Here is a 20,208-nt window from a genome sequence, read left to right as displayed (position 1 = left end):
GAAACAGCATCAACGTCCACGTCCACGTCCCACCGCAGCATTCAATTGTCCATATCCCAGAACTGTGAACGAAAGCGGAAATTCGCAGACAACGCCCCACAGGCCACAGTCCTAAATTGGCACATTTCACGACTGTTTGCATTGGAAATGCTGCCTTTTAGGCTGGTGGAGACAGAATCCTTCCGCAACCTTATGGCGGTTGCTGTCCCTCGGTACTTGGTCCCCAGCCGACACTATTTTGCCCGGTGTGCCATCCCCGCACTACACAAGCACGTGTCCCAAAACATCTGCCGTGCCCTCAACAACGCAGTTACTGGGAGAGTCCACCTGACAACGGACACGTGGACAAGTGCTTGTGGCCAGGGACGGTACATCTCCCTGACGGCACGGTGGGTAAACATAGTGGAAGCCGGGACCTAGTCGGACCTTGGGACGGAACACATCCTCCCCACACAGAGGATTGTGAGCCCTATGTCAGTCAGAGTTGCCCCCACAGTGTACAGCTCCTGTGCATCCTCCTCCTCCTCCTCCTCATGTTCAGCCTCCATCTCAGATATCAACACATCAGTTACAAGCTGGAAGCACTGCAGTACTGCCTTCTCCAAGCGGCAACAGGCTGTGCTGAAACTCCTAAGCTTAGGTGAGAAACCTCACACTGCTTGTGAGGTGTGGACAGCTGTGAAAGACTAGGCAGATTTGTGGCTGAGACCGCTGAACATACATCCAGGCATGGTCGTGTGTGACAATGGCCGTAACCAGGTGGCGGCTCTGAGGCGAGGCGAGATCACACACGAACCATGCCTGGCTCATGTGCTTAACCTCGTGGTTCAGCGGTTTCTTAAATCGTACCCCGAGTTGCCAGATCTGCTCGTCAAAGTACGCCGCCTGTCAGCTCATTTTCACAAGTCGGCTACAGCTTCCGCCGCCCTTGCTGTGTTGCAGTAGCGTTTGCAGCTTCCGTCACACTGACTGGTGTGTGATGTCCCCACACGTTGGAACTCTACCCTCCACATGCAGCAAAGGATTTGTGAGCAGAAGAGAGCAGTTGTGGAGTACCAGCGGCAACTAGGCCGTCAATATTCAGGTCAGACTCCACACATAAGACCTCAGGAGTGGACCTGGATGTCTGACATATGTACCATCTTGATTAACTTTGAGGAGTCATTAGCGTCAGCATTCCACTTGTCGGTCTTTTGCAACGCTCTCTGCAGAGAATTAAAGAGGAGGCATTGCAGCCAGAGTATGATGAGACGGATCAAGAAGCCATAGCGGTCAATTACACACAGCCCAGCCTCATCTCATCCCAACGTGCATTGGGGGACAATAAGGGAGAGGAGGAGGAGGAGGAGGAAGAACAGGAGTTTGTATCATGCGCTGTAGACGGTAGTACCTGTACAACTGTCATACCGTCGGTTCAGCGTGGGTGGCCTGAGGACAGGGGGGAGGAGGAGGAGGAGGAGGAGAGCATGGTCAGTCATCATCTTGGTGAGGACACGGAAGTCTTGCCCGTTACCAGTCTGGCACGCATGGCTGACTTTATGTTACGCTGCCTTAACCGTGACCCTCGCGTTGTCAAAATGTTGGGTGACAGTCATTACTGGTTGGTGACACTTTTAGACCCCCGCTACAAGGAGAACTTTCACTCTCTTAGTCCTGAGGTGGAGAGGTCTACAAAAATGGGGCAGTACCAGAAGGCCCTTGCTGCAGAACTGTTAAAAAAATTCCCATCTGAACACGCTAGCGGCAGAGGTCACAGTTCGTTGCCCAACCAAGGCGTACATGCGAGAGAGACGCAACTCCAATCCAGCAGAGGCAGGGGAACAGTGTCAACGTTCTGGGACAGTTTTCTCAGACCCTCCCTTCGGACAGACCCTGAGGCGCGGGGTACTCTCACAAGGAGTGGAAAGTTTCAAAAGAAGGTGAGGGAGTACCTTGCCGACCGTACCAGCATCCTCCGTGATTCCTCTGTGCCTTTTAATCACTGGGTATCCAAGCAGGACACTTGGAATGAACTCGCTCTGTACGCCTTGGAGGTCCTGGCCTCCCCTGCCGCTAGCGTGTTATTGGAGCGTGTTTTTAGTGCCGCTGTGGGAATTATAACTGATAAGCGCACTCGCCTGTCAACTGATAATGCTGACAAGCTGACTCTTATCAAAATGAACAAGGGCTGGATTGGGCCAGACTTCTCATCACCACCAAATGACAGCAGAGTAACATAAAGTCAAATCCACTGTGTTATTTCGGGAGGTGTATTCACATGAACCGCTTCACACCCACACATGGGTATACGCTTCCTCATTTCGGCTGTTTTATGTTCTTCTCCTTATCCTCAGCCTCCACCACCACTATACCACCAGGGTGACCGTGGTCCGTGTTGCCATTATTGAAAGTTCCTCCGTCCTTATTTTTGTCAGCTTTTTCTTGGAAGGCATAAGCAAAGACTGTGGGAGACCCACTACCCAATAATGGGAATAATATTTTTAAGATGCTGTACTGTATGGCTCTTGAAATTGGCATTAAAACCGTCTTGTTAAGCTACTGCAACCTCCACCACTTTTCCAAGGGGCATTAAAACCATCTTGTTAAGCTACTGCGACCTCCACGTCTCTTCCAAGGAGCATTAAAAGCATCTTGTTAAGCTACTGGGACCTCCACGTCTCTTCCAAGGGGCATTAAAACCATCTTGTTAAGCTACTGTGACCTCCACCACTTTTCCAAGGGGCATTAAAACCGTCTTGTTAAGCTACTGCGACCTCCACGTCTCTTCCAAGAGGCATTAAAACCATCTTGTTAAACCACTCTGAACTCCACGTCTCTTACGAGGGGCATTAAAAGCGTCTTGTTAAACCACTCTGAACTCCACAGCTCTTCCAAGGGGCATTGAAATGTTGTTTTTAATTAACTCTAACCTCCACGACTCTTCGAACGGGCATTGCATTTCCTCCTAATTTTTGGCAGCTTTTACTTGGAAGGCATAAGCAAAGACTATGGGAGACCCACTCCCCAATAATGGGAATAATGTTTGCAATATGCTGTACTGCATGGCTCTTGTAAGGGGCATTGCAAGTTCCTCCGTCCTAATTTTTGCCAGCTTTTGCTTGGAAGGCATAAGCAAAGTCTATGGGAGACCCACTCCCCAATAATGGGAACAATGTTTTTAAGATGCTGTACTATATGGCTCTTGTAAGGGGCATTAAAACCGTCTTGTTAAGCTACTGCGACCTCCACCAGTTTTCCAAGGGGCATTCAAACCGTCTTGTTAAGCTACTGTGACCTCCACCACTTTTCCAAGGGGCATTAAAACCGTCTTGTTAAGCTACTGCGACCTCCACGTCTCTTCTGAGGGGCATTAATACCGTCTTGTTAAGCTACTGTGACCTCCACCACTTTTCCAAGGGGCATTCAAACTATCTTGTTAAGCTACTGTGACCTCCACCACTTTTCCAAGGGGCATTAAAACCGTCTTGTTAAGCTACTGCAACCTCCGCGTCTCTTCCGAGGGGCATTCAAACTGTCTTGTTAAGCTACTGTGACCTCCACCACTTTTCCAAGGGGCATTCAAACCGTCTTGTTAAGCTACTGTGACCTCCACCACTTTTCCAAGGGGCATTAAAACCGCCATGTTAAGCTACTGCGACCTCCACGACTCTCGACTTTGCTTTTTAATGCATAGGCAAACACTAAGGGAGACCCACTCCCCAATAATGGGTAGAAGGTTTTTAGTACGCTGTAATCAACGTCTGTTTCAAGGGGCATTGCAGTTCCTCATAATTTTTGGAAAGCCTTCCATTCACTGCTTAGGCCAACAGTGCACAGGAGACCCAGTTGCTATAAATGGAAAAAATGGTTTAGTTAAGGCCTTCTGACCTCCATGTCACTTCCAAAGGGCATTAGAGTGCCTCTAAATTTTTGGTAGGCATTGCACTCACTGTATACCCTATAACTGTGTAGCCGAACCGCTCCTTTTGGTACAGAAACATATCCTACAAGACATATGTGGTTGACTGGCCTGATATTGATGTGAATGGTCCCTGTTCCTCCTGCTCTTTCTCCTTTGCCACCACCTCATCCATCATTTATCTCCTGAAGCTTTGTTTTAACGGGAGTCATAGAACTGGGATAGTAGCAGGAAAATACCCAGCAATCCTCGGAGGAGGTAGGATATGCGCCAAAACGCTGACCACCTCAGGCCTAGCCGCTACTACATACATGCGCTTGCATTCCAAGAAAACAAAGAAGATGCTAACTTCTATCTATCATCATCATGCTCCTCACCTTGGCACTCTCAACTCTCCTGATGGAGAAGCCAGGGCCCACCGGAGGAGTCTGGTTCTCTGGTGGGCTCGTCCAATGCTGCCCTAAAGCAGGCAAGGCTAAGAAAAGTGTGTGGGAAGGTGACAGGAGAAATAGGGGCGGCTGGGGACCGTTTATGGACACCCGGCTGCCCCCAGGTGGCTGGGGACCGTGTGTGGACACCCGGCCGCGGGGCAGCTGGGGACCGAGTATGGACACCCGGCCGCCCCCTGGCGGCTGGGGACCGAGCGTGGACACCCGGCCGCCGGGCGGCTGGCGACGGAGTATGGATACCAGACCGCCGAAGCAGCCATGAGGTAGTGGCCAGCTTCAGCCTCCTCCAAACTAAAAGGCCCCATTTCAAGTGCAAGCTAGCAGTATGGCATTGCATCCTGGGGTTGGGTGGGTGGCAGGCTGCACACTTACGCTTGCATTAAAAGAAAACAAAGCAGATGCTAACTTCTATCATCATCATCATGCTCCTCACCTTGGCACTCTCAATTCCCCTGATGGAGAATCCAGGGCCCACAGGAGGATTCTGGTTCTCTGGTGGGGTCGTCCAATGGTGCCCTAAAGCAGGCCAGGCTATGAAAAGTGTGTGGGAAGGTGACAGGAGAAATAGGGGCGGCTGGGGACCGTTTATGGACACCCGGCCGCTCCCAGGCGGCTGGGGACCGTGTGTGGACACTCGACCGCGGGGCGGCTGGGGACTGAGTATGGACACCCGGCCGCCGAAGCAGCCATGAGGTAGTGGCCAGCTTCGGCCTACTCCAAAATAAAAGGCCCCATTTCAAGTGCAAGCTAGCAGTATGGCATTGCAGCCTGGGGGTGGGTGGGTGGCAGGCTGCACACTTACGCTTGCATTAAAAGAAAACAAAGCAGATGCTAACTTCTATTATCATCATCATGCTCCTCACCTTGGCACTTTCAACTCCCCTGATGGAGAAGCCAGGGCCCACCGTAATAGTCTAGTTCTCTGGTAGGCTCGTCCAATGCTGCCCTAAAGCAGGCCAGGCTAAGAAAAGTGTGTGGGAAGGTGACAGGAGAAATAGGGGCGTCTGGGGACCATTTATGGACACCCGGCCGCCCTCAGACGGCTGGCGACCGTGTGTGGACACCCGGCCGCCCACTGGTGGCTGGGGACCGAGCGTGGACACCCGGCCGCCGGGCGACTGGGGACTGAGTATGGATACCTCACTGCTGAAGCAGCCATGAGGTAGTGGCCAGCTTCGGCCTCCTCCAAACTAAAAGGCCCCATTTCAAGTGAAAGCTAGCAGTATGGTAATGCAGCCTGCGGGTGGGTTGGTGGTTAGCTGCATATTTGCTCTTGCATTGCAAGGAATGGGGGAGGTACAATTGAACACTGCCCTGGGACAAGGACTTGCACGGAGATAGTTGCAAGTCTGCATCTTCTGATGCGGCAAGGATCACTTCTGATAAGCACACTTTTAGGAAGTGACCTGGGAGTCAGAGATGCTTCCAGGGGTCTTCCCTATGCTGTTCCAGATAAGGTTGTAAAATGTTAAAATGACATTTCCCGGTGAATGCATTTGTCACGGTTGAAAGCAATACAAAAGTGCAAAAACGCATGAAAAATGCTACTTGTGAACATAGCCCAAGGTGTGGAGGAGTATTTTTGTTTTCGGTTATTTATTTTACCTTATACACAAGTCTTTACCCTGGAAAGGAACTTCCTTAACATATTTCACAAGAAAGCTGTTTCAGTTTCGTTTTTGAACGTTTTATTGTGAGTCCGTTAAAGTGGCTTAATACCTCTGACCACGTTGTTGACAGCAGTGACCTGGGGGTCAGAAATGCTTCCTGGGGCGATCCCCATGCTGTCCCCATGTAATTTGAGCACTGTCACTATCGTTTTGGGTACTTTTTAGGCTTTCTACAGACTGCCGGGGATGCAGCCGCAAAAATGCTCGGGTCTCCCATAGACTAACATTGGGCAAAAGTCATGCCAGGTATAATACAGGTAAACAGTATGCAACAGCGGAGACAAAGGCGGAACAATATTATATAATATATTTCTTTTATTTAACAACTAATATTAATTGTAAAACGTATTATATGTAACAATTTCTTTACAACGTTTGACAGTAAAATAAGCAGTAAATCACATAACAGAATATATTATCAGAATACACTAGAATTCAGGGCTGGTAGGGGCTGGTAGTTTAAAACTATCTACTGGAGGGAAGGGGAACTATATTAACTATAGTAGGCAAGGGGCAGTCTTTTAAAGCTTTGGCAATATTCTGTTCCTATGACAACTCGCTGCCCGTTTTCCCCGTAACTCTATCCACTTTCGCGTTGCCACTCTGGCATCTGCTGGTCCCTGTCTGACTACTGTCTTTCCCTCTATCCGTACCCGGTACCAGATGTCTCTGTCAGAGGTGACGGCCCGTCTCGCGCGTCCTTCCTGGTCACCGACCCGACCGTGAATCTCCGATCTGACACCTTCGGAGCTTCTGTGACTTCCTGTCAGTGGTGCACACGTCAGAGAACTGTGCCACCACAACCTGTTGCCGTTCTGTCGACCGACATCTCCCAGGTGAGGAACCTTGACTGGTGTCGCTGAGGTCTTCGGGGCTTGACCGTCGTCTTCCAGGTGAGGAACCTTAACTGGCGTCGCTCGGGTCTTTGCGGCTTGACCGTCGACATCTGGGCTGGGTATCCTTGACTGGCGTCGCTCAGGTCTTTGAGGCTTGACCGTCGTCTCCCAGCTGATGAACCTTGACTGGCGTCGCTCAGGTCTTCAGGGCTGGGCCGTCGTGTTCCAGGTGAGGAACCTTGACTGGCGTCGCTCAGGTCTACAGGGCTTGACCGTCGTGTTCCAGGTGAGGAACCTTGACTGGCGTCACTCGGATCTTCGGGGCTTGACCGTCGACGTCTGGGCTGGGAAGGTGGTAAGGTAAGAGATTCGCGGCTTCCTCCGCCTATCCCTGCAAGCAGGGGATGTATTAGCTGCTCCTCCTCCTGTCCCCTCCCTATCCGAGGCAATCAGTCCGTGGCTATTTTGTCTCGTCTCCCCTGTTACTGACCCGGCTCCTTTACCTATTCTGTCCGGCCTCTCCACTCCTGACCACAGCTTAGTTTTGTGAACCCATGCTTCCTGCCTGACCTTGGACCATCTGACAACGCTTCTGTCTTCGCCTCTGTATATATGCACCCTCCATCCTTGTGACACCACCAATATAATATACTGTACCATATAGTTTGTTCATGCAATCAATAATATATAGGACTTTTCTATTCCCTTTATGTAGCTGTTTATTTATTATTAATAATTCTGTTTTAGTGATGTTTAGTGGTGTTTTTATGTTTTCACTATATAAATATTTACTGTTTTGCTTCATTTTTGCAGCTTGTAACTATTATTGGTAAACAAATACTGACTGAATATATGGCATGGTATGCTGTATGTGAAGCTGTTTTATGTGCAGAACTCTGTCGTTTGCAAATCACTTGGCTGTAATTAGTCATGTATCATGATATATTTTAAGCTGTCACCAAAACGCTGACCAAGCCCCAGAAGAAGCTGTAATTTGTAGGGTGAAACACAAGGCAGTAAATATAGCCAGTCTAGCTGTAACGAGGCCCAGAGGGGATAGTGGGCCCTAAACACTATTACAGATAATAAATATGGCCAAGCTCGAACTGATCCACCAGGAAGCTAGTGAATTCCAATGGGCCCCAGAACCAGCAAGAGGCTCTTCCTTTGGCTTCCCTGCACACTGTGTAAATAAACTCTGACCCTCTCCCAATGTTGATGATTATAGCTTACAGCCAATGAAAACACAAAAGTCATTATCTCAGTAAATTTGAATAATTAACAAAAACACCTGCAAAGGCTTCCTAAGCGTTTAAAAAGGTCCCTTAGTCTGTTTCAGTAGGCTTCACAATCATGGGGAAGACTGCTGACTTGACAGATGTCCAGAAGGCAGTCATTGACACACTCCACAAGGTCCCAGAGTCTGGAGGAAGAGTGGAGAGACCACAATCCAAGCTGCTTGAGGTCTAGTGTGAAGTTCCACAATCAGTGATGGTTTGGGGGGCCATGTCATCTGCTGGTGTAGGTCCACTGTGTTTTATCAAGACCAAAGTCAGCGCAGCCGTCTACCAGGAAATTTTAGAGCACTTCATGCTTCCCTCTGCCAACAAGCTTTTTGGAGGTGGAAATGTCATTCTCCAGCAGGACTTGGCCCCTGTCCACACGGTCAAAAGTACCAATACCTGGTTTACAAAAACAGTATCACTGTGCTTGATTGGTCAGCAAACTCGCCTGACCTTAACCCATAGAGAATCTATTATAGAGAATCTATGGGGTATTGTCAAGAGGAAGATGAGAGACCCCAGACCCAACAATGCAGACGAGCTGAAGGCTGCTATCAAAGCAACCTGGTCTTCCATAACACCTCAGCAGGGCCACAGGCTGATCGCCTCCATGCCACATTGATAATGACTTTTGTGTTTTCATTGGCTGTAAGCCATAATCATCAACATTAACAGAAATAAACACTTGAAATAGATCACTCTGTCTGTAATGACTCTAGATAATATATGAGTTTCACTTTTTGTATTGAAGAACTGCAATAAATTAACTTTTTGATGATATTCTAATTTTGTGAGATGCACCTGTATGTGCCTGTATTAAGAGTATGTGTTTATGTGCCTATATGTGTTTATGTGACTGTATATATATATTGTAAGGTGGCTAATAGTCGTGTAGTCGATGGGAGGTATGTATCCCAGAGATGGCTGGTCTCTGGGATGTAACCCGGAGTGCTTCTCTAGTGCACGCATGCCTTCTGTGGGGGAAGGCTTCAGGGTTTGCCAGCGCAGTTGAGAAGCCAGGTAATCCTGAAGAGGTATCACCACACCCAGAGTCAGACGGGTTTATCTTTTGTGTTCTTATGGGGGATGAGGAGGTAGTGTTCCCTGAATCTGACATGCTGAAGTTAGGGGTGACCAGTGAGAATTTTGGATCTGTCCAACATAGGGACCTAACTCTGAAGTAAGGCTTCAATAATGTCACTGTCATAAATGGGGTTGCACAGGAGCCGGGGGCTGACACAAGGTTCCAGTATTTTATGATGAGTGAGGATTTGTTGTACCGGGTCACAAAAGTAAGGGAGGAGCTGGTGGAACAGTTCTTGGTGCCGGGGCACTATAAACGGAAGATGTTGGACATGGCTCATTCACATATCTTGGGGGGACATCTAGGGGTGGAAAAGATGCAGGAACGAATCATGCAGAGGTTCTATTGGCCCAGTTGTCACCGGGAAATATTAAAGTATTACAGGTCCTGCCCTACCTATCAGTTGACCGCCCCCACCTCTCACTTTCAAAGTCCCCTCATGCCAGTGTCCATTATTGAAGTGCCATTCGAGGGAATTGCCATGGATTTGGTTGAAGGCCATAGAAAATGATGGTAGAGACTGGGACTCTCTCCTCCTGTATCTGTTGTTCTCCATCCGAGAGGTTCCACAGACCTCTACGGGGTTCTTGCCATTTGAACTCCTGTATGGCCAACATCCGTGAGGTCTCCTGGATGTAGCGAAGGAAACCTGGGAAGCCGAAGTCACGCCCCACAGTAGCGTCATCGAGCACGTTGCTCTGATGCAGGAGAGGATTGTGAAGGTAATGCCCATCATCAAAGAACACCTCCTCCAGGCACAATAGGCGCAGGCCAGGGTCTAGAACCGCTCAGCCAGAGTGCAGCAATTCAATCCTGGTGACAGAGTCCTCGTTCTGATACCTACCATGGAAAGCAAGCTGCAACGGGTCTGGGAGGTGGAACCACAGAGCAACTATACAAAGGGGCAGTCCTTGTAAGGAAGCGGGTGACACCCAGGGAAGGCAGGCAGGCAGTCACGACTAGTGACGGGGACAGTCTCTGGGTAAGAGGGCAGGAGGTCACGGCAAGTGACGGGGACAGTCTCTGGGTAAGAGGGCAGGAGGTCACGGCAAGTGACGGGGACAGTCTCTTGACAGGCGGGTGGTCACGGCAAGAGATGGCTAAGCCTCCAGGTAGGCTAGCAGGCAGGTAGTGGGTGGACGCTCCCAGGAGAGCGGACGAGAGTCTATGGACAAGCGGGTGGTCACAGCAAGTGACGGCAGAGCCTCCAGGTAGGCTAACAGGCAGGTAACAGGTGGACGCTCCGAGGTGAGCGGGTAAGAGTCTCTGGACGGGCAGGTGGTCACAGCACGTGACGGCAGAGCCTCCAGGTAGGCAAGCAGGCAGGTAGCAGGTGGACGCTCCCAGGTGAGCGGGCGAGAGTCTCTGGACAAGCGGGTGGTCACAGCAAGTGACGGCAGAGCCTCCAGGTAGGCTAACAGGCAGGTAACAGGTGGACGCTCCCAGGTGAGCGGGTAAGAGTCTCTGGACGGGCAGGTGGCCACAGTACGTGACGGCAGAGCCTCCAGGTAGGCTAGCAGGCAGGTAGCAGGTGAGCGCTCCCTGGTGAGCGGGCAGACGGATCCATAGACAGACTGGCAGGGCTGGTAGGCAGATTGTCGGACCGCAGGAATAACAGCAGATGGACACGAGTCAGGCAGGTATCAGACAGGAAACTGGCAGGTAACTGGCAGGTAACTGGCAGGTAACTGGAAACGGGACCTGAGGGCTGAAGCAGAGTGATGAACTATGCTACAACATTGCTCGGGCACCTCCATTTTGAAGGAGGTGCCTTATATATGGAGAGATCCTCCGGCCATTGGCCGGGGACTCCTTAGGACGGCGCGCGGCCCCTTTAAGAGAGGGGGAGCGCGCGCGCACCCTAAGCACAGTGACCGGGGAGGAGCGTGCGCTGCCAGCAGAGCGGGAGGAAGACGCCGGGCACGGAGCGGAGAGGTGAGGGGAACAGCGTCCCTGCCTAGCAGGAGGCAGGGACGCCAACGCTACAGTACCCCCCCCTTTAGGCCCCCCCTTTTTTCAGGCCAGACAGAAATTTACCAAGGATGAGAGGGGTATGGATGTTCTCCCGGGGCTCCCACGTTCTCTCCTCAGGACCAAACCCCTTCCAATCTACTAGAAAAAAGGTCTTTCCTCTTACCCTTTTGGTGGCCAGAATGTTCTCTACCTCAAACTCGTTTTCAGCGGAAACCGGAGCAGGAGGCGTACCTGTAGACTTGGAAAAAGAGTTAAGTACCACGGGTTTGAGGAGAGATACATGGAATGAGTTAGGGATCCGCAAGTTGACCGGGAGTTTCAATTTATAGGCCACCGGGTTGATCTGTTTGATAACCTCCAGTGGGCCGATGAACCGAGGCCCTAACTTGTAGGAAGGAACCTTGAGCCGGACATACTTGGACGAGAGCTAGACTTTATCTCCAGGACGGAATAGTGGAGGATCCAGGCGTTTTTTGTCAGCGTGTCTTTTCATCCGCTCGGACGATTGAAGGAGTGCGGATCGGGTACTCTCCCAAATGGAGGAAAATTTGCTAACGAGAGATTCCGCAGCCGGATTGTCCACCGAGGTGGAAATGGGATCCGAGGATGCTGACCGAAGACTACAAAAAACGGGGATTTGGAGGAAGATTCGCTCTCGTGATTATTGTAAGAGAATTCGGCCCATGGTAGGAGATCCACCCAGTCTGAATGGTGGGCATTAACGAAGTGCTGGCGGTAACTGGTCAGGATCTGATTGATCCGCTCCACTTGACCATTGGACTGTGGGTGGTAAGCGGAGGAGAAGTCCAGGGTGACGTCTAGCAGCTTACATGTGGCTCTCCAGAAGCGTGAGGTGAACTGAACCCCACGATCCGACACGATGTGGAGGGGCAGGCCATGAAGACGGAAGATGTGGCGGATAAAGTCTTTAGCCAGCTCGGGTGCAGACGGGAGGTCTGGCAGGGGAATGAAATGAGCCATTTTGGAAAAGCGGTCAGCGACCACCCAAATGACCGTACAACCGGCAGAGACAGGGAGATCTGTTATGAAGTCCATAGCTATATGCTGCCAGGGGGCAGCAGGTACTGGAAGAGGAAGGAGGCGACCGGCTGGCAGGTGTCTCGGAACCTTGTTGCGGGCGCAGGACACACAGGCAGAAACAAAGTCTATTACGTCCTTGTGCAGGGTAGGCCACCAGTAGTGCCGGGTAATAAGCTGGAGGGTCTTTTTCTGACCGGCGTGGCCAGCTAGCTTAGACGAGTGACCCCAGTGTAGGATCTTCTCCCGATCAGGTACCGTTACGAACGTCTTACCGGGAGAGAGACGATTAAGACTCACGGGGGCCACCTGCATTACTCTGGCGGGATCGATGATGTGTTTAGGTTCCTCCTCAAGATCAGACACCAGGAAGGATCGGGACAAGGCGTCAGCTTTGATGTTTTTGTCAGCCGGGCGAAAATGAAGAATGAAATCAAAGCGAGCAAAAAACAAGGACCACCGGGCTTGGCGCGGGTTAAGTCTCTGGGCACTCTGGAGGTAAGCCAAGTTCTTGTGGTCCGTGTAAATTATTACCGGGTGAAGAGCCCCCTCGAGCAGGTAACGCCACTCCTCCAATGCCAGCTTAATGGCCAATAACTCTCGGTCTCCTATAGAATAGTTGCGCTCAGAAGAGGAGAAGAATTTGGAAAAGAAGCCGCAAGTTACCATTCTCCCGGAAGACGATTTTTGGGTAAGTACCGCTCCGGCTCCAGAGGAGGAGGCGTCAACTTCCAGGAAGAATTGCTTGTTGCCGTCCGGGCGATGCAGCACCGGGGCGGAGGAGAAAGCCTGTTTTAAGGAAAGAAAGGCTTCCTCGGCTTCGGGCGGCCATTCTCTGGGATTAGTGCCCTTACGGGTGAGCGCAGAGATTGGGGCAGTTCGGGAAGAGAAGTGCGGTATGAAGAGGCGGTAGTAGTTGGCGAAGCCCAGGAACCGCTGAATTGCCTTCAACCCTTCTGGTCGAGGCCACTTCTCGATGGCAGACAGTTTCTCAGGATCCATTCGTAGGCCGGTCTGCGAAATTATGTAGCCCAAAAACGGAAGAGAGGTCTGCTCAAAGAGGCACTTCTCATATTTAGCGTAGAGGTGGTTCTGCCTGAGCCTGAGCAGGACCTGACGAACGTCCCTCCGGTGAGTCTGGAGATCCGGAGAGAAGACCAAGATGTCGTCCAGGTACACCACAATGCAGGAGTAGAGAAGGTCCCGGAAGATGTCATTGACCAACTCTTGAAAGACGGCGGGAGCATTACAGAGACCAAAGGGCATTACCAGATATTCATAGTAGCCGTCCCGGGTGTTGAATGCCGTCTTCCATTCATCCCCCTGATGGATACGGACCAGGTTATAGGCCCCACGTAGGTCCAGCTTGGTGAAGATTCTAGCCCCCCTCAGACGGTCAAATAATTCCGGAATGAGCGGAAGGGGGTATTTATTCTTCACCGTGATCTGGTTTAGGCCTCTATAGTCTATACAGGGACGGAGAGAGCTGTCCTTCTTTTTAACGAAGAAGAAGCCTGCTCCCGCTGGGGAGGTAGATTTCTGGATAAATCCCCAGTCCAGATTCTCCTCAATATATTCAGACATAGACCGGGTCTCAGCAGCAGACAACGGGTAAATACGCCCACGGGGAGGAGTAGTGCCGGGTAACAGGTCGATTAGGCAGTCGTATGGTCTATGAGGGGGTAATGTCTCTGCCTCCTTTTTATTAAAATCGTCTGCATAAGACCAATAAGGAATCGGAAGTCCAGGTAGATTAGCTGGGGTAGGAGAAGGACTTACAGGATGGACGGGAACTAAACAAGTCTTATGGCAGTCCTGTCCCCAGCGAAGGACTTCTCCAGTCTGCCAATCAAGCACGGGTGCATGTCTCTGAAGCCAAGGTAGGCCTAGCAAGAGGGCGTGAGAGAGTCCAGGCTGAACATGAAAGAAGATGCTCTCAGAGTGCAGCATTCCCACCTACAGAGCAATGGATTCGGTGATGAGTTGGATGGGACGTGGTAAGAGGCCCCCATCCACGGCAGCGACAGATAAGGGTACAGCCAGAGGTTTGGTGGGAATGCGGTATTTTTCTACCAGGGACTGAGAAATGAGATTCCCGGCAGCTCCAGGGTCAAGTTGGGCTAGTTCAAAATAACGGTTCTCCCCGCAGATGATAGAGACCGACAGCAGCAGAGATGGAGAGGGTTTATTCTTGTCTAGGACGACCTCTCTGAGCGATCCTAGACACAGGCGTTTCCCGACCTCTCCAGACAGGTACAGATCCGGTGCTCCTTACTGCCACAGTAGAAGCAGCTCCCCTCAGCTCGGCGTAACTCTTGACGGGTTTTGACCATCTTGGTCTGGTCGACCTGCATAGGTTTGGGTGAGTGTGCCTGAGGAGTAGCGGGAGAAGAGACGGGTTTCTGAAAGGTAGGGGCTAGACGTGGAAACCTCCTCTCACGGTTGGCCTCTTTGGCGCGCTCCTGGAACCGGATATCAATCCGGGTGGCAAGAGTTATTAAGTCGTCGAGAGTGGTAGGAATGTCCCGACCGGCGAGTTCATCTTTAATACGGCCGGACAGACCCTCCCAAAAGACAGACACCAGGGCGTCGTTATCCCAGGCCAGCTCCGAAGCAAGGGTACGGAACCGTATGGCATATTGGCCCACGGTGAGATTTCCTTGATGGAGGCGAAGCAGAGATGATGCGGATGAGGTCTTCCGTCCGGGTTCGTCGAAGACTTTCCGGAAAGCCGTGAGAAAGGCTGGCAGGTCAGACACCAGGGGGTCTCCTCTCTCCCATAGAGGATTTAGCCAAGCCAGTGCCTCCCCCGTGAGATGGGACATAATGAAGGCTACTTTGGCCCGGTCGGAGATAAACTGGTGGGACAGGAGTTCAAAGTGCAGGGTGCACTGGTTTATGAAGCCCCGAGCTTGAAAAGGCTCGCCTCCGAAGCGAGGAGGTGCAGAAACCCGGGGTCCGGGGCAGGATACCATGGTATTGGTGGGCAGCGGCGCTGCCGGGTTGCGAGTCATGACACTAGCGGTGGTTGCTGGTGGAGCAGTCAGAGTGTCCAGGCGAGAGTTGACATTCCGCAGGTGACTCAGGATGGACTCCTGTTGGGACCTCTGCCAGGACAGTTCATGACATAGGTCCGAGAGCGAGGGAGCTTGGGTGCCACCGGGTTCCATGGCCTGAGCAAACTGTAACGGGTCTGGGAGGTGGAACCACAGAGCAACTATACAAAGGGGCAGTCCTTGTAAGGAAGCGGGTGACACCCAGGTAAGGCAGGCAGGCAGTCACGACTAGTGACGGGGACAGTCTCTGGGTAAGAGGGCAGGAGGTCACGGAAAGTGATGGGGACAGTCTCTGGGTAAGAGGGCAGGAGGTCACGGCAAGTGACGGGGACAGTCTCTTGACAGGCGGGTGGTCACGGCAAGAGATGGCTAAGCCTCCAGGTAGGCTAGAAGGCAGGTAGCGGGTGGACGCTCCCAGGAGAGCGGACGAGAGTCTCTGGACAAGCGGGTGGTCACAGCAAGTGACGGCTGAGCCTCCAGGTTGGCAAGCAGGCAGGTAGCAGGTGGACGCTCCCAGGTGAGCGGGCGAGAGTCTCTGGACAAGCGGGTGGTCACAGCAAGTGACGGCAGAGCCTCCAGGTAGGCTAACAGGCAGGTAACAGGTGGACGCTCCCAGGTGAGCGGGTAAGAGTCTCTGGACGGGCAGGTGGTCACAGCACGTGACGGCAGAGCCTCCAGGTAGGCAAGCAGGCAGGTAGCAGGTGGACGCTCCCAGGTGAGTGGGCGAGAGTCTTTGGACAAGCGGGTGGTCACAGCAAGTTACAGCAGAACCTCCAGGTAGGCTAACAGGCAGGTAACAGGTGGACGCTCCCAGGTGAGCGGGTAAGAGTCTCTGGACGGGCAGGTGGTCACAGCACGTGATGGCAGAGCCTCCGGGTAGGCTAGCAGGCAGGTAGCAGGTGAGCGCTCCCTGGTGAGCGGGCAGACGGATCCATAGACAGACTGGCAGGGCTGGTAGGCAGACTGTCGGACCGCAGATGGACACGAGTCAGGCAGGTATCAGACAGGAAACTGGCAGGTAACTGGCAGGTAACTGGAAACGGGACCTGAGGGCTGAAGCAGAGTGATGAACTATGCTACAACATTGCTCGGGCACCTCCATTTTGGAGGAGGTGCCTTATATATGGAGAGATCCTCCGGCCATTGGCCGGGGACTCCTTAGGACGGCGCGCGTGCCCTCTCTTAAAGCACAGTGACCGGGGAGGAGCGCGTGCTGCCAGCAGAGAGGGAGGAAGACGCCGGGCACGGAGCGGAGAGGTGAGGGGAACAGCGTCCCTGCCTAGCAGGAGGCAGGGACGCCGACGCTACACAAGCTCTTGGATAAGTGGCAAGGACCGTATGAGGTGGTAGAAAAGGTTGGCAAAGTGAATTATAAGGTTCACCAACCGGGACGACGTAAGCCATACCAGATATATCACGTCAACTTCATCAAGCCGCGTCAAGACAGAGATGCGGTGGAAGCTCCATGCTTGCTGGTCAAACCAGAAGATGAGGTTGGAGGGGTCACGGTAGCGGAGACGCTAACAAAGGAGCAAAAACAGCAGTGTCGGGAGTTGCTGCAGAAGAACAGGGACCTGTTCTCCGAATTGCCGGGCTGCACAAGCATCATAGAACATGAGGTTCTGATGGAGCCGCATGTGCGTGTGAACTTGAAGCCCTATCGGATACCTGAGGCCCAACGAGAGTTGATCTCTAAAGAGGTTGCTCGTATGCTGAAATTCGGTGTCATTGAAGAGTCCAAGAGCTGTTGGTCGAGCCAGATTGTCCTGGTCCCAAAACCCGATGGAGAGTGGAGATTCTGCAATGACTATCGGAAATTGAATGAAGTCTCCAAATTCGATGCGTATCTGATACCACGTGTTGATGAGCTGATTGAAAGACTTGGGCCAGCAAGGTACATAACCACCTTGGATTTATTGAAGGGATATTGGCAGATCCCCATGGCACAGGGAGCCCAGGAGAAGACTGCGTTTTCTATGCCGGACGGATGCTTCCAGTATGTCCGGATGCCATTTGGACCTCAGGGGGCCCCTGCAACCTTCCAGAGAGCTATGGATCGAATCCTTGCACCCCATAAGCAATACACCGCAGAATACCTGGACGATATTGTTATCTTCCGCCCAGACTGGGAGAGTCATCTGGAAAAGGTCCAGGCGGTGTTTGATGCTCTAAGGAAGGTGGGGTTTTCAATAAACCCAAAGAAATGTGCCATGGGGAAAGAATAAGCCAAATACCTGGGTTATATAGTGTGGAGAGGTGAGATCAATCCCCAAATCAGTAAAGTGGGGGCAATCCAAACCTGGCCGAGACCGCTGTCAAAGAAACAGGTTAGTGCCTTCCTGGGAGGAGGAGGTACAGGAGGTTCATCCCAAAGTTCACCGTGATGGCCGCACCCCTGACTGACCTCCTTATGGGACAAAATAGGCTACAGCCAAGTGGTCTGCAGAGGCGGAGTCAGCCTTTCAAGAAATGAAGGTGGCGATGTGTAAGCAACCGGTCCTGGTGGGCCCCGACTTTGCGAAAGAGTTTATACTCCAAATGGATGCCTCAGATGTCGGTTTGGGAGCAGTCCTTTCCCAAGAGATACACGGGGAGCAGCACACTGTTCTCTACCTAAGTAGGAAGCTGTCCTCATGCGAGAGGAATTATTCGGTCATAGAGAAGGAGTGCTTGGCCATAAAATGAGTGGTGGACACATTACTGTACTATCTGATAAGACATAAATTTAGATTGGTATCCGACCATGTCCTACTTAGATGGTTGAGGGAGACAAAGGATAAAAATTCTAGGGTCACCCTCTGGTTTTCAGCCCTACAGGACTTCAACTTCCATGTAGAGCATAGAGCAGGGAAGCTACATGGTAATGATGATGCCCTCTCGAGAATCCCCTGTCTGGTTATAGAAAATGCCAAGCCCCAAGGCTTTAGGCAGAGGGGGGAGGTATGTAAGGTGGCTAATAATCATGTAGTCGATGGGAGGTATGTATCCCAGAGATGTCTGGTCTCTGGGATGTAACCCGGAGTGCTTCTCTAGTGTACGCATGCACTAAGATGATTAATTGGTGCACCTAGGAGCCAGGGTACGGATTGCTAGGAGAGATGGGCGGGTCCAGCAATCCACATACCTCACCTCTGGGTGTGGTTACCAGCCTATATAATGGAGGCTGTTGTGTGTCACATGGTCTGTGTTTGGAGGGAGAAGGCCTTCTGTGTGTTGTCTCCAGACTGAGCTGTGTGCTGGATGCTTACCAGCCTGTGTGACCATAGGTCCTGTTTACCAGAGACTTTGCCAAAAGGACTGTCTTTCTTTTGTTTTTTCCTGGTCTAAAGGCTGTTTGTTTGCATTTTTCTTTTGTCGGTTTATGAAGCTAATGAACCGCTATGGACATTGTGAGGCAGTGACCGGGATCGTATACGAGGGACGTTATATATCCCCCAGAATATGTACAGAGACCTATTAAACCCGTTGGAGTGCATTGCAGTCACAGACACAGCTGCGGCTGCATTGCAGGAATGAAGGTGAGCATTGACCTGGTCAGGCTATCTGGCTAAGGCAGATTAAGTAAAACCCGGCAGGGCCTTCATTTCTTGGAGGAGGCTACAGGAAGGCAGTGGGTTGGCCTCCTCCCTCCAAACCGGGTTTTCCAGTAGCTCTTGCCACAGGTCCTTTAAAAACCCTGCATTAAGGGTTAGTGTGGTTCAGTGTTTGGACCTGCTAGGAGCATAACGGGAAAGCTTGGCGGGCCTGTGAGTAGTTGAACCCATGCCTGGGAAGGCTCTGCACCCGTCAGGCTCTGTGCGGCCTGGCCGTTGCACCCAGCAACCGTTGTTATGGACCTGTGTTAACCCGGCTGCGAACTGGAGGACTTTTCTGTTTACCCATGAGTCTGCTGAATAAAAGCTGCTTATGTTGGACTTGCTTGGGTCACTGCCTCAGTTACTGCACGGTGTGAACACTGCTGCCTTACAACATTTAAAGGAACATGCCTCCTTTTTGCCGCCCATCGCATCTGAGTGAGTACAATCCCTACAGTTGGTGTTAAATGTGCGGGCAGCGTTCCCAGCAGATATGTGTGACTGGTACAAAGAGGACTGCATGTCCTGGGTGAAGGCTGCCAGCCAGCAGGGGACGCCCGGCAGCATGGAGGAGCTAATAAAACAACTGGTGCAGGCTAATCTCCAGCAGCATCAACAGCAGCAGCAGTGGCAACAGCAGCAGTAGATGCAGCAAATGCAGCACATACAGCAGATGGAGCTCCTAGCTGAAGTGATCCGGGACAGAGCAACCTCTCCACCCCGAAGTCCAAGTGATGATTCACAGGTCAGGAAGACGGTAAGGAGAACATCGCAGAAAATTACCCCGGGGGATGACATAGAGGCCTTCCTGACTGTGTTTGAAAGGGTCGCTGAGAGGCAGAAATTCCGCCAAAGCAGTGGGCCGAGGTGTTGGTGCCATTTTTGACGGGGGAGCCCCAGAGGGCTTACTATGACTTGGCTTGCAGGACGCCAAGGAGTATCGTAAACTCAAGACCGAGATTCTGCCGCACGTGGGGGTGACGATGACTGTCAGGGCACAGCAGGTCCACCGCTGGTCGTATTACCGGGACAAACCCCCTCATTCCCAAATGTTTGACCTTTTGCACCTGGTCCAAAAATGGCTGCAGCCGGAGTCCTCTAAGCCTGCGCAGATGGTAGAGTGAGTGGTAATGGACCGATTTGTGCATTCCCTGCCAAGGCCAATACAGACCTGGGTTGCCCAGGGTGATCCCCGGGATGCCAATGAATGATTGGACTGGTCGAGGGATACCAGGGGTTCAAGGGTTCCTTGCGAAGGCAGCCCACTCCATACTGGGGGTCCCAACAGGGGACGGCGGCCCAAAAGGGGGTGGGGCGTCCAAAGGGGCGGGAGAGGTGGTGCCTA

At 51.9% G+C, this 20,208-nt stretch overlaps 1 protein-coding gene across 1 annotated transcript in view; it reads left to right on the top strand.

The window, feature by feature from the left end:
- Positions 1-6,664: 6,664 nt before the first annotated feature.
- Positions 6,665-20,208, top strand: part of LOC141165393 (nicotinamide N-methyltransferase-like) — a 64,184-nt gene continuing 50,640 nt past the window's right edge. Inside the window, exon 1 of the mRNA XM_073650983.1 lies at positions 6,665-6,910. The gene's annotated coding sequence lies outside the window, so the exon portion shown is untranslated. The remainder of the gene's footprint in view (positions 6,911-20,208) is intronic.

The sequence above is a fragment of the Phyllobates terribilis genome, unplaced genomic scaffold, assembly GCF_046119375.1.
Source record: "Phyllobates terribilis strain yellow unplaced genomic scaffold, ASM4611937v1 Scaffold_11__3_contigs__length_659146591, whole genome shotgun sequence".
In the NCBI taxonomy this organism is placed as follows: Eukaryota; Metazoa; Chordata; class Amphibia; order Anura; family Dendrobatidae; genus Phyllobates; species Phyllobates terribilis.
Note: the sequence above shows the minus strand (reverse complement) of the source record. Positions and strands in the feature narration are given on the sequence as shown.